Source organism: Pteropus medius, unplaced genomic scaffold (genome assembly GCF_902729225.1).
Source record: "Pteropus medius unplaced genomic scaffold, Ma_sr-lr_union100, whole genome shotgun sequence".
NCBI lineage: Eukaryota > Metazoa > Chordata > Mammalia > Chiroptera > Pteropodidae > Pteropus > Pteropus medius.
Window position 1 is genome coordinate 27,957,218 of NW_024349801.1, and position 13,786 is coordinate 27,971,003.

Below are 13,786 nucleotides of genomic sequence, written 5' to 3' on the forward strand. Positions count from 1 at the left end.
CTGGCCAGAGCTGTGTGCACAGTGAAATGCAAGGAGCTCGCCCCACACTGTCATCCCAAAGCCAAGGGCTCCCTGTGCGGCTGTATCCCTCCCTGTGCAGGTTTTCTACCAAATGATGCAAGTGAAAGCAGCACTCAGCTTGGGCCTGCTGGCCACCTTTGCTGTACAGGTGACACACAGGGGCTGCACGGGTGTGTGCTGAAAGGGCTCTGCCCCTGCTCTTTTTTACCAGTGTCATTTTGAAACTCCTAACTCCCTGCCCCTTCCCACTTGCAGGGATGCCCTGCTTGTTCTTTTTGTTTCAGGGTGGGAAAATCCCTTGTAGTGCTGATTTTAAATTGTCACCAAGGAAATTGACACTCAGATATTGACACTCTGCACCTGTGTGGACAGATGCCAGCAATCTTGCTGTTGGGGCTTTTTATTAAATTCTCATTTTGTGGTCCCTTGGGAGCCTGAAAATAATCACTTAAACAGATTAAAGCTTTAATTTCCTATTAGATGGCAGGAAAAAGTTCCCGATGATTATATAACTTGACCTAACTTTGTGGTACAGTAGTCTTATCCACATTTTCACTTTTTGTGGTTTTAGTTACCTGCAATTAACCATGGTCCAAAAATATTAAATGGAAAATCCCAGAAGTAAATAATTCATAAATTTTAAATTGTGCACCATTCTGAGTAGCATGATGAAATTTTGTGCCATCCTGCTTCATCTTGCCCTGGAAGTGAATCATCCCTTCGTTCAGTATACCCACTCTGTACACACTCCCTGCCCCTTAGTCACTTAGTAGCCATCTGGGTTATCAGATTGACTGATGGGGTATCATAGCATTTGTGTTCAGGTCACCTTATTTTACATAATAATGGCCCCAAAGTACAAGAATAGTGATGCTGGCGATTCATATATGCCAAAGAGAAGCTGTAAAGTGTCTTTTAAGTGGAAAGGTGAACATTCTTGACTTAATAAGGATCTCTCAAAGATTGTATGCCGAGGTTGCTAGGCTCTACCGTAAGAATGAAGTTTCTGTGAAGTTATGAAGAGTTTGCTGAGAGACCACAGTCACGTACTTTTATTATAGTATATTGTTATAATTATTCTATTTTTATTATGTTACTGTTTTTAATCTTTTACTGCACCTACTTTATAAATTAAACTTTATCTTACGTACGTGTGTACAGGAGAAAACTATACATAGACTTTGGTACTGTCAACAGTTTTAGGCACCCGTTGGGATTCTGTCAGTGTATCCCATGTGGAGAGACTACTGTATATTCATGAAAAATATATGTAAGTCATTTTTAATGTTGTATCATGTGTTTCTAGTGACTTCCATTTTACCTTTGGAGAATCATTCCCATGGGGAAAAAGTCAGCTTCATAACCCCTAGTGGAGCCACAGACAGACCTGGTGACCTCTGATAAAGGGCTTGGCCCGACCTGGACTAAGGGATCAAGGGAGAAGCAGCACTGGCTGCAGTGGCACAATTTTAAAATAAGAATATGTTCATGTATTCCTTTTTGATTTTGATACATACACACCCAATTAACTAGGGGAGAAAAACCCTTATAAAATAAAGCTAGTTTTCAGTATGGTTTAGTGGTTAAGAGGACATGGCTGGAGTTATACCTTAGTTTGTCTATGTACTCACCTCAGGAAACTTTTCAGTCAGTTTCTTTATAAAAAAAGAAAAAGGAGGTAGCCACTTATATGATGGTAGATCTGTTAATTTGGATTAACCATTTACTGAGGATGACCAAAAAAGTTGGATGAATTATAAAGATCATCTGCTTGAAGGTTTTCAGGAACACTGAAGACTGGAGAGTTATCAGGTTGGGATTTAGAGGCAGTGAACCCAATATTGGTCTGTTACCTTGGGTGCATTTTTTATTCCTGCAAGATGGCTAAAAGGCCAAGTGTTGATGCTTCGATAGCTCACCAGACTAGAGAAAAGTCTCAGAGCCCCAGGCCAGGAGGCTGGCCCTGCTGGAGTGTTATGTTGCAGAAGGAAGGGATACCTTGACATAGGCCAGGCAGAGAAAGAAGCTACCTCAGAGCGTGGTGCCCTCAGCAAGGGAGTCTTGGAGTGCCATATACTAAGGTGGAAGTGCACAGTTTCTTTTTGTAGGAAGGTGGTGCCATTCTAGACCCCCACATTACTTGTACAAACAATTTTGTGAACACAGTATTTGGCACATAGTAAAAAATAAATAGATAGGGAGTCTTGGTTCTGGTAATATGGTATATGCACACCTCATCACCCCTTTTCTCCACTCAGTCTAACTAAACACCTTGGCCAATTGACGCAGGGCATAGTTCTTTGAGAACTCGGGAAATAAGTAGCAGGAGGATGGTGAAGCACAAAGAATTTCAAGTACCATTGAGCTGGTTTTCCCTTGGCTGTCTCCTGGCCTTAGCTCATAGCAACATGAATACTGGGAGTGAGCACTGGGTGCAGACAGAGAAGCTTCATGAAATACCTCTCATTTCAGCTTGCAAAGGAGGAAAGGGAACTCTTAAAGCTCAGAGAAAAGGGAGGCAGATTCTTCTTGTTTTTCATTTTTCTCCCTTCTCTTTTGACTTAGCCCACAGACAGTTCTGAGGGGCAGCAGAGGGTAACAGGATTGAAAACCATGAGAAGAGAGAGACTTCCTCTCCATTGAGTGGAGCTGGAGCTCAAAAATATTCAGAACCAAACTCATTACTTTTTTTCTTTTTTTGTCTTCCTGCCACTTAGCCCGGCTTCTCACAATTGTGGAAGCGATGGTTTCTCCAGAGGTTATATAAGGGGAGTCCCAGGGAACCAGGATGTATAGCAAGATCACAGAAAGGAGGAACTTGGGGAAGCAACCCCATAAAGTTATTTTTGAACTCCCAACCTGTGATGCATGGATCTGACCCTAATTAGCATATAGAAAACTTACAGAACCGAACTGGTAGATAGACTCCTGCCCAGGTTCGAAACTGCCCCCTGAGTGGTACACATGTGTTTCAGATCAGATTAGTATAGCAGAGACACAGATAACTGAACTGATAGTGTAGCACAGCTCATAGAAGGTGGGTTGCAGCTTGCAGCTTGAACCTAACCAGGTGTATTACCTGCTAAAGCAAAAATATCAACATTCACCATAGAATTTAAACAAACTTAAAATATAATATTCAAAATCTAGTCTAATCTTATCCAGTCAATGCAATCAAAAATTACTCATCAAATGAAGAAAATGGAAAGAAATATAGTCAAAATTATCATGGATAAACTAAGATACAATATGAAAAAATTCAAATATTCTATAAAGAAAGCCCAGGATTAAAAAAGGACAGATTGTGAAAATGGATTTTTAAAAAAATACTTGACCTAAGTGTTTGCTGTCTACAAGAAACTTCAAATATAATGATATGAGTAGATTAAAAGAAAAAGGATGATAAAAGACGTACCATGCAAACAATAGTCAAAAGATTGCTGCAGTAGTATTTAATATCAGACAAAATATACTTTAGAGCAAAGAAAATTACCCAAAAATCAAAGAAACATTACATATTTACAAAAGGATCAATTCATCAAGATGACATAATAGTCCTAAATATGTATGCATCTAGCAGCAGAGCTTCAAACCCTGACTTCTTTCTTTTGAAAAGAGAAATAGTCACATCCATAATTGTAGTTTGAGACTTCAATGCTCTTCTTTTGGTAATAGATAAAACTAGTAGATAGAATATCAGCAAGTGTTTAGAGGATCTGAACATAATTATCAAATTATCAAATTAGAACACTACACCCAACAACAGCACATTCTTTTCAAGTGCATATGGACCAATTACCATATCCTGAGTTATACAACAAGATTTAACAAATTTAAAAGGATTGAAGTTATACCAAATATGTCTTCTCATATCATGTAATAAACTGGAAATCAATAACGAATATAACACAAATTTCAAACACTTTAAAATTATATAATACTTCTAAATTTGTAAATCAAAGTCTCGTGAAAATTAGAAACATTTTGAAATAATCAAGAATGAAAATACAACATAATAAAATGTGTGGGATGCAGCTAAAGCAGTAATTAGAGGGAAATTTATAGCACTAAAAATGGCTAGGTAAAGAGGTCTCAAATCAATAACCTAAGCTTCCATCTTAAGAAACCAGAAAAACTAGAACAAAATCCAAAGTAAGCAGAAGGAAGGAAATAAAGATAAAAGCAGAAATCAATGAATTTTGAAAACAATAGAAAAAAACAGTGAAACATAAAATTGGTTCTTTAGAAAAAATATAAAATGACAAGCCTCTTGTAAGATTTACCAGAAAAAGACTCAAAATACCAATATCTAGAATAAAAGAGGATATCACTACAGACCCTGCATAAAAGGATAATAATCGTGGAATACTCTGAACAAACCTATACACATAAATTTGACAACTTAATGAAAGAAACTAATTCCATGAAAACCAAAAACTACTAATACTCATTAAAGATGGAATAGATAGCCTAAATTCTTCTATACCTATCAACGAGATTGAGTTTCCAGTGAAATCTTCCCCCAAAGAATTTTTCAGGCCCAAATAGTTTCACAGCAAATTTTATCAAACCCTTTAAAATAGCAAAAAACACCAATTTTACACAATTTCTTCCATAAAATAGAAGAGGAAGGAATACTTTTCAAATTATATTATGAGGCCAGCATTGACCTGATATCAAAACGAGACAATGACAGTAAAAAGAGAGTGACTGACCAAAATCTCTCATTGACATAGAAGGGAAAAATATTCTGAGTAAAATATTAACAAGTCAAATCCAGCAATATATAAAAAGAGCAATACACTATGACAAAATGGAGTGTATCCAGGGAAGGCAATATTAAAAAATTAATTACCATATTAATGAGAACTTCCCTAGAAAGAGAAAGACACATATATTAGTTTATAGAGAAAAAGTATTTGATAAAATATGACATTCATTAATGACAAAAATTCTCAGCAAACTGAGCACAAGGGAACTTCTTCAATCTGATAAAAGATAGCCACAGAAAACTGACAGCTAACATGATATTTAGTGCTGAAAGCCAAATGTGTTCTCCCTGAGATTGGGAGATGTCCCCTCTCTCCATTTCTATTCAACAAGGAACTAGAAATCTTACCCAGATTCCACATGGGCAACAAAACAAAACAAAACAGAAAACAAACGAAACAAATAAAAGGCATGAGGATTGAAAAGGAAGAAATAAAATTGTCTCTATTTACAGAAATATGATTTTATATGAAAAAAATCATAAGGATTCTAAACAAATCCTAGAACCAGTAAGTGAATTTAGCAAGATCACAGGATACATAATATACAAAAATAACTGTATTGCTATATGATGACAGTGAACGATTGATAACTAAAATTTTGAAACGAGACCATTTATGGCAGCTCCAAAAAAAGTAATACATAGCTATAAATTTAACAAAACATATAGAATCTGTATGTTGAAAACTATAAAATACTGATGAAATGAATCAAAGATGACTTAAATAAATGGAGACACTTACTGTGTTCATGGATTGGAAGACTCACCACAGTAAAAATGTCAGTTCTCCCCAAAGTGATGTAAAGATTGAATGCAATACCAATAACAATTCAAACAGGATATTTTTGTAGACATAGACAAGTTGACTCTAAAATTTATATAGATGTGTAAAGGTAATTGACATAGCTAAAGCAGTTTTGAAAAAGAATCAAATTGGAAGAACCACATTACCTAATATTAAGACTTACTGTAATGTTACAGTGATCCAAACAATGTAGTTTTGGCAAAAGGATTGGCACATAGATCAGTGGAACACAAGAGAGGGCCTAGAAATGGACCCATACAAATGTTGCCATTTGATTTTTGACAAAGATGCAAAAGCAGTTTAATGGAGAAAGGATAGTCTTTTCCATAAATAATGTTGAAGCAGTTGGTCACCCATATGCAATAATTGAACCTTGCCCCACACTTGGCATTTTATACAAAAATTAATTGAAAGTGCATCATATATCCAAATGTAAAATGTAAAACTATATAACTTTTAGAAGAAAACATTGGAGAAAATATTTGTGACCAGTGCCAGGGATTTCTTAAACGTGATACCAAAAGCATGATCTATAAAAGAAAAAAAATGGATAAACCAGACATTGTCAAAAGAAAAGCCTTTTGCTCTGTGAAAACTACTGTTAAAAGAATGAAAAGACAAGCTACAGACTGGGAGAAAATAATTGCAAATCACATATTCAGCATAGTATTTGTTCCTGAAATATGTAAAGAACTCTCAAAACTCAATAATAAGAGAACAACACAATTAAAAAATGGACAATGGACTTGAACAGAGTCTTTGCCAAAATGGATACAAGGATGCAGTTAAGCATATCAAAAAATATTCAATGTCATTGACCACTAGGGAAATGCAAATTAAAGACACAGTGAAGGATCCCTGTACACTTGTTAGAATGGCTAACTTAACAACATCAAGTCTTGGTATGGATTTGGAACAACTGGATTTCATAAATTGCTGGTGGGGATGCAAAATTGAACACCTATTCTGGAAAACACTTTGATATTTTAAAAATAAAGATATACTAAATGTATGACAACAAATTCACTCTTCAATATTTATCCTAGAGAAATGAAAATTCATGTTCACTTAAACACCTATATATGACTGATTATAGCAATTACATGCATAATTGCCCCAACTGGAAACAACCCAAATGTCCTGCGATAGGTGACTGGACAAACTGTGGTGTTTTGAAAAAGAAATGTTCGATACATGCAACAACATGAGTGAACCTCAAAGTCATACTGAGTGAAAAGAAGCCAGTCTCAAAAGGCTACATACTGTACCATCTCATTTATAATGACATTCTCAAAACAAAACAAAACAAAACAAAAAACCACAAAAAACTATAGTAATAACGAATAGGCAATGTTTGCCAGGAGTTAAGTGGGGAGAGAGAGTATGACTATAAAGAGATAGCAAACAAGGAAGTTTTTGGGGGGTTTTGGAATTCTTCTGTATTTTGGTTGTGGTAGTAATTATATGGATATGTGTGTGTTCTATTTTACTTTTGATAATTTAAAAAGTGAGAAAAAGTTTACATATGCTGAAAAAAGTAACAGGCAGACAATGAGGCAAAATAGCATGAAAGAAAAGTGGCAGCAACAACAGTCAACAAAAGAGATTCTCACACTTCTACTTTAGGCCAAGATGGAACAATAGGCACTAGATTTATTCTCCCTCAGAAAACAACTAAAAAAGCATACAAATTTATGAAACAATATTTTTCAAGGCTTTGAACACAAGACAAGGGACATTGATCCTTGCAAGACTGGAAAGATTACAATTATCTCAGCTGACTGCTCTGAGAAGGATTCCATGCCACAGAGCAGAGAGGAAGAGAGGGACCCAGGCAGAGCTCATCAGATTTTCTGTGGTCAGGAGACCAACCCGAGAGTCTAGGGAATCCAGTAACAAGAGTTTGAAGGGTAGAGTTCTGGAAAGGAGAGAGAAGCACAAACAAAAGTCTGGAGATTGACAGATTCCCCTTGATTATTCTGCAGAGTACTGTGCATGAGGAAACTAATGCCACAAAAGAAACCACCTCAGATGGTTAGAGGGAATGGTACTAGAACTCATACTGAGAAGGGCCTTGCCTCAATTGTGATTAATTAGCCCTAGACTAACTCTCATTCCACCAACAAATCTTAAAAGCAAGATCTGAAAAGATCAAGTCATCTTAGAGTAGCTTAACTGCATCCCACAACAAAGAATGTTTATCAACATGTACATTCATCCAATGCCCAGGAAGGTAAATTTTACATTGATATTTAATCAAAATTACCTGGAAGGACAATATGAGAAAAATCCACATTCTAACCTATCCATAGCTAACACAGTTGTTAGAATTAGCAGATAGGCACATTAAGATAGTTATTACAACTTCATTCCATATGTTCAAATGGCTATAGGAAAGGAATGTAATTCACCATATTGATAAACTAGAAAAAAATTCAGATGATTATCTCAGATGCGGAAAAGACATTTGACAAAGTTTAACAACTATAAACATCCTCAGCAAACTCAAAATAGAAGGGAACTTCATCAACTTGATCAAGAGGCTGTATAAAACTCTACAACTGACATCATACTCAATGGCGAAAGACTGACAGCTTTCTCCCCAAAATATTCATAAGGCAAAGATGTCACTCTCACAACTTTTTATTTAGCATTGTACTGGAGATTGTAGGCAGTGCAGTAAGTCAAGAAAAGGGAATCAAAGACATCCAGGTTGGAAAAAAAGGATTGAAGCTGTCCTTATTTATAGACAATAAGATTGTGTAGAAAATCCAACAGAATTTCCGAAAAAACTGCCAGAACCAACAAGTGAGCTAGGTTGTTGGATACATGATCAATATACAAAAATCTGTTGTATTTCCTATGCATTAGCAACAATCAAAAATTGAAATTTAAAGCAGCCGTTCTTTATAATAGATGAATTATTTAGGGTTAAGCCTAAAAAGATAGCTGTAAGATCTGTACAGGGAAAACTTTAAAACTTTGCAGATAGAAACTAAATTAGACCTAAGCAAGTACCTTGTTCATGGGTCAGAAGACACAATGTTGTTATAGTGTTAATTCTCCCTCGGTTGATCAACAGATTCTATGCTGCTGCCATCAGAATCTCAGAAATCTTTGTAGCAGTTGAAAAACAGATTCTGAATTTCATGTGAAAATGGAAAGGATATTGGAATTTGGAAACAAATAAATTGGAACACTAACACTCTCTGATTTCAAGAATAATTATAAAACTATAATAATCAAGACAGTGTCAATTATACTTCAACATAATGGTTAAAAACCAAAGAACAGTAACAGAAAGCATACTCTCAAGAGCATCAAATGGTGGAGTTACCAGATAACTATGTATGCTTACTGTGTTAAAAAAATAATAATAAATTACTAGAGTGAAGTTTTTGGCAAAGAATTAGAAACTATGTAAAAAAAGAGAAGGAAAACCTAAATGGAAATTCTAGAACTGAAAGATATGGTAGTTAAGATTAAGACCTCACTGGATGGTTTGTACACTGCTGGAGAAAGAATTAGCAAACTAAAATGTAACTCAAAAGAAAATGTATAGAGTAAGATAAAGATGTTTAAAACAATGGAAAATACAAAAGAGGAGCTAAGAAAAGGGGAGTTTCCTTGAGATGGTCAAAGATGTTATAATTGGGGTTCCAGAAGGTAGAAGAATGAGACACAATCAAGTTTGAGAAGATAATGCAGAGAATTGAAGGACATTAAGCCAAAATTCAAGAAGACTCTCTAAGCTCTTGAGAAGGAGAAAAACTATACTTAAATATATTATAGTTAAAGTGCTTACAACCAGAGACAAAAATTTAAAGGACTATAGAAGAAAAGCAAGTATCTTTAAAGAAGCAAGAATGATAGGACAGCTCCAGTCTCCAAAGTTGAAATGTTTGCCAGCAAACCAAGGAATACTGTTATCCTGAGTGTTGAAGAAAATAAGTGCCAGCCTTGAATCTCTATGTGGTAATAGGATCCTACATTAATGAAGACGAAATAAAGACTAAAGGGATTCATCACCTGCACATCTCAACTGAAGACAGAGGGGATACTTTTAGGCAAAAGAATAGTGACCCCAAATGGAAGTTCGGAAATGCAGGAGGGAATAAAAGTAATGGAATTTTAAATACATGGGTAGGTCTAGAGGAATGTTGACTATATAAAAACATAATGTCATGTCTTCTGAAATTTGAAATATATTTGTTGTGTTAACATACATGAAGGTAAGGGCATATTTATCAAGGGGAGGGAATTGTACTTACAGAGATCCTGGGCTCTTGCATTGTCAGAGGGGAGAGCCAAAATCAAGAATGGATATTATAGTCTCTAGAATACCACTATGTAAATTGTAAAATAGCAGATAACTTCCACATTCATAGTGATAGAATGGAATGGGGAAGAATTTTTAAAAACAAAAGGCAAAGAGGAAGAAAAGCATCACCAAACATGATGAACGCACAGAGAGTCATTTGTCAGATGGTTGTTTTAATCCATATAGATCAATAATTAAATTAAGTATAAATGAGCTAAATATAAAAGAATGTCAAATGTAGAAAAAATAAAGATTAAAAAACTAAGACATAAGGATATAAAAGTTTAACAGTAAAGAAAGCTAGTGTAGATCTTTTTTATGTCAGGCAAAGTAGACTTTAAGGCAAAACAATGGTGAAAGACAGCTTTTCAGGAAGCTATAATAATTCTATATTTGTGTGTCTTTAATAACAGTCTCAAAATATATAAGGCAAAAATTAACAACAAAATGAAGAAATAGATAAATCTATAATTATCATGGGAGTTTTAACCTTTAGAACATGAAGACAAAAGTCAATATAAAGGATTTCAGCAATAAAATCAGCAGTCTTATTCTAATATAGAACACCCAAGAACTGAAGGGTACCCATTTTTTTTCAAGCCCACATAGACTATTTTAAACTTAGCCATATGCAGTACACAAAGCCAATCTCAACAAATTTCAGAGTTAGAATCATTCAATGCATGTTCTCTAACTACAGTTAGAAATAAGCTAGAATTTGAAGATAAGATACCTAAAAAGTCTCTATATGTTGGATAGTAAAGAAATGTATTTATAAAAATCTCATGAAGCAAAGAAGAAATTATAATAGAATTTAAGAAAAGATTCTAAATGATAATATTAAAATCATGCAAGTGAAGCTTTTACATATCAAAACATGAGGGATGCAGCTAAAGCTGTATTTCGCAGAAATTTGTAGCCTTAAATGTTTGTTAGAAAGGATAAAAGGCTAAAAATGAATAACCAAAGTGTGTTTATTATAAAACTTTATAAAGAGAAAAGAAAATTTAATAAAAATAAAGAAGAGAAGAAATAAAACAGGTAAGCATGAATTAATGAAATGTAAAACAAACATACAATAGACTATCAACAAAGCTTGAAGTTGGGTTTTTGAAATGACTAACAAAATTGGTAAGCCCCTGGTGAGACTGACTATAGGAAAAAGAGAGACACAGTCAATATCAGGGATTAAAAGGGAAAGAAATATAACTTATCAAACTTACATAAGAAGAAAAAGGAAATTTGAAAAGTGCTATAAACATAAAAAAGTTAATTCAGTAATTAAAAACTTCATACTTACCCTTTGTGGTGCAAAATTTCTGGAACAGCTCAGCATATAGCCTTCCAGGTTCAAGTACAGGCAGAAAAGGGAATTAACTCTTTTCAGAAGGTTGCCAAAGCTCTGGGCCTGACTGCACTATGCAAAACTAGGAGTCATATCTGTCTCTATAGGAATTATGCATCCAAGTGGCTGGAATGCAGAGACTGACTCCTATATCCCTGGAGTTGAAAGTAGGGACAGTTGTTCTCCAGAGGAAATTCAGAGTGCAGTTACATAGTGAGGAGGGAGCTTGATGCTGCTTAGTAAAAACTGACAAATGTTCACAATAATGAGAAAGGTGGACTCACCAAATGTTGGAAAAGAGGTAATGATTGTTGAGAAGAAGAGAAAGGATAAGTGGAGTTCATATAAGAAGTGAAGAACTCTGCCCAGATTAAAAATAAATAGAAATAGCCCTGGGAGGGATCAAGAGTCCAATTAAGATCCTGTGGGAACACAGTGGAGCAAAAGTGGGGGAAAAGTGCACAGAAAGGATTGCTGGGGAGGTGGCTTTAGCTGACATCAGTAGAGAACTAGGAACAAAGAAGGGCAGGTATTAGCATCAGTCACATGGCAGATGCCATCACACTTTCCAGTGGTCTGCTCTGTGGAGGACCTATCATTCTCTGCTGCTGGGGATCTCTACAGCTCTCAAAACAGCCATGAGTTCTCCATAGATTTCACAGCAGAGGACCCCACAGTGTTAGTTTGCATGTACCCCAGTGGCCTGCTTTGCAGAAGACATTGGCAGCTTTTACCATTGAGGTAAGCAACAGCCATTGCTGCCATGGACCCCTCCAGGGAGGGATACGCTATTGTACTCTCTCCCCAGCCTCCAGATGAGCTGCTGTTATGCCACTTGGGTACCAGGACTGCCAGCTGCCTTCCCCAACCCTGTGCATATGCCAGACCCCAGAACCCTGGCTGCTTTGGGTGTACCCATACTCCAAACCCTAGCTCCATGGCAGTTGCACACTCATGCACCTCAGGCACTGGGGCCATGGTCGCTGTGGGCTAGCCAGTGCCCAGATCTGGAGTCATCACTCTGTGAACACTGCATCCAGACCTCTACTCTATATCTCTGCATCACGGATGTCTGCACATCAGACACCAGTGCTACCACTACTGTGAGAGTACCCACAGCTGAGCCTGGTGCCAAGAGGGATCCCCTTAACCACCACACCCCCATGGGAGAAAAAGATCAGGAAGTACCCAGCAGCCTTCACCACTGAAGACCCCAACAGCCCCCACAGCTGCTGCAGCTACCTGCAGTTGAGGACCCCGGTTATCTTTGCCAGTGCCAACCCCAGCTGATGGAACTACATAGAGATGACACTGCTGGGCCTGCCCTGTAGCTGGAACCACCACAGCCCACGCAGCCAGTGTCCCTGAACACAATCACAGGTTAAGGTCTTTCCCCAGCAAAACCAATCTGTAACATCTGGAAGAGATGACTATTTCATTAAATGTACAAATATCAACTAAAGCTACAGGAAACATGAAAATGCAAGGAAACATGATACCACTAAATAAGCAATAATTTTTCAGTAAGTGACCTCAAAGAAGTAAAGACCTATGAACTGCCAAAGGATTAGAAATAATTTCTTTAAGAAAGCTTGATGAACTTTAAGAGATCACATTTAGACAACTCAACAAAACCAGAAAAAAAAAATGAGAAGTTCAGCAGAGAAATAGAATTATAATAAGAACCAAACAAAAATTCTGGAACTGAAAATACAGTGAATGAAGGAAAAATGCAATAGAATATCAATATCAGACTTGTAGAAGAAATAATATGTGAACTTGAAGACACATCATATGAAATTATCCAGTCATAGGAGAAAGAAAGAAGAATGTAAAAATGTAAAGAAAGCCTATTTGAATTGTAAGGTACCATAAAGCAACTATTTGTATTATGGGAGTCCCAGAAGGAGAAGAGAGAGTGAAAGGGCAGAAAGCTTTTATTTAAGAAATTCCCAAATCTAGGGAAGAGATACGCACATCCAGGTACATGAATCTCATAGGTCCCCATGCATATTCAACCCAAACAAGACTTCATAAAGACACATTATAATGAAACTATGATAAATCAAAGACAGAATTTTGAAAGCAGCACTGGGGAAAAAACCCCCAGCTCATTTCATACTAGGGAATATCCAGAAGGTTTTCAGCCGATTTCTCAGCAAAAACTTTGCAGGCTAGGAGAGAGTGGAAACAATATAATCAAGGTGCTGAAAGAAAGAACTAACATTCAAACAAGAGTACTATAACTAGCAAAGCTGTCCTTCAGAAATGAAGGAGAAATAAAGACTTTCCCAGGCAAACAAAAGTTGAAGGAGTTCCTCACCACTATGCCTTCCTTACAAGAAATGCTAAAGGGAGTTCTTCAAGTTGAAGTGAAAGGACACTAATAACATGAAAGTGTAAAACTCACTGGTAAAAGTAAGTAGTCATTCAGAATAATATTACAATGATTGTGTGTAAATCGCTTAACTCTGGTATAAAACTTTTAAAAAGGTATTAAATGTAACTATAGTTACAGTAATT

The 13,786-nt window shown here is 36.2% G+C and overlaps 1 protein-coding gene across 15 annotated transcripts in view; it reads left to right on the top strand.

Annotated features, from left to right (window-relative positions):
* The window catches only part of WNK2 (WNK lysine deficient protein kinase 2), a 106,411-nt gene that overhangs the window by 59,068 nt on the left and 33,557 nt on the right, over positions 1-13,786 (top strand). The gene's annotated exons all lie outside the window — the stretch shown is intronic.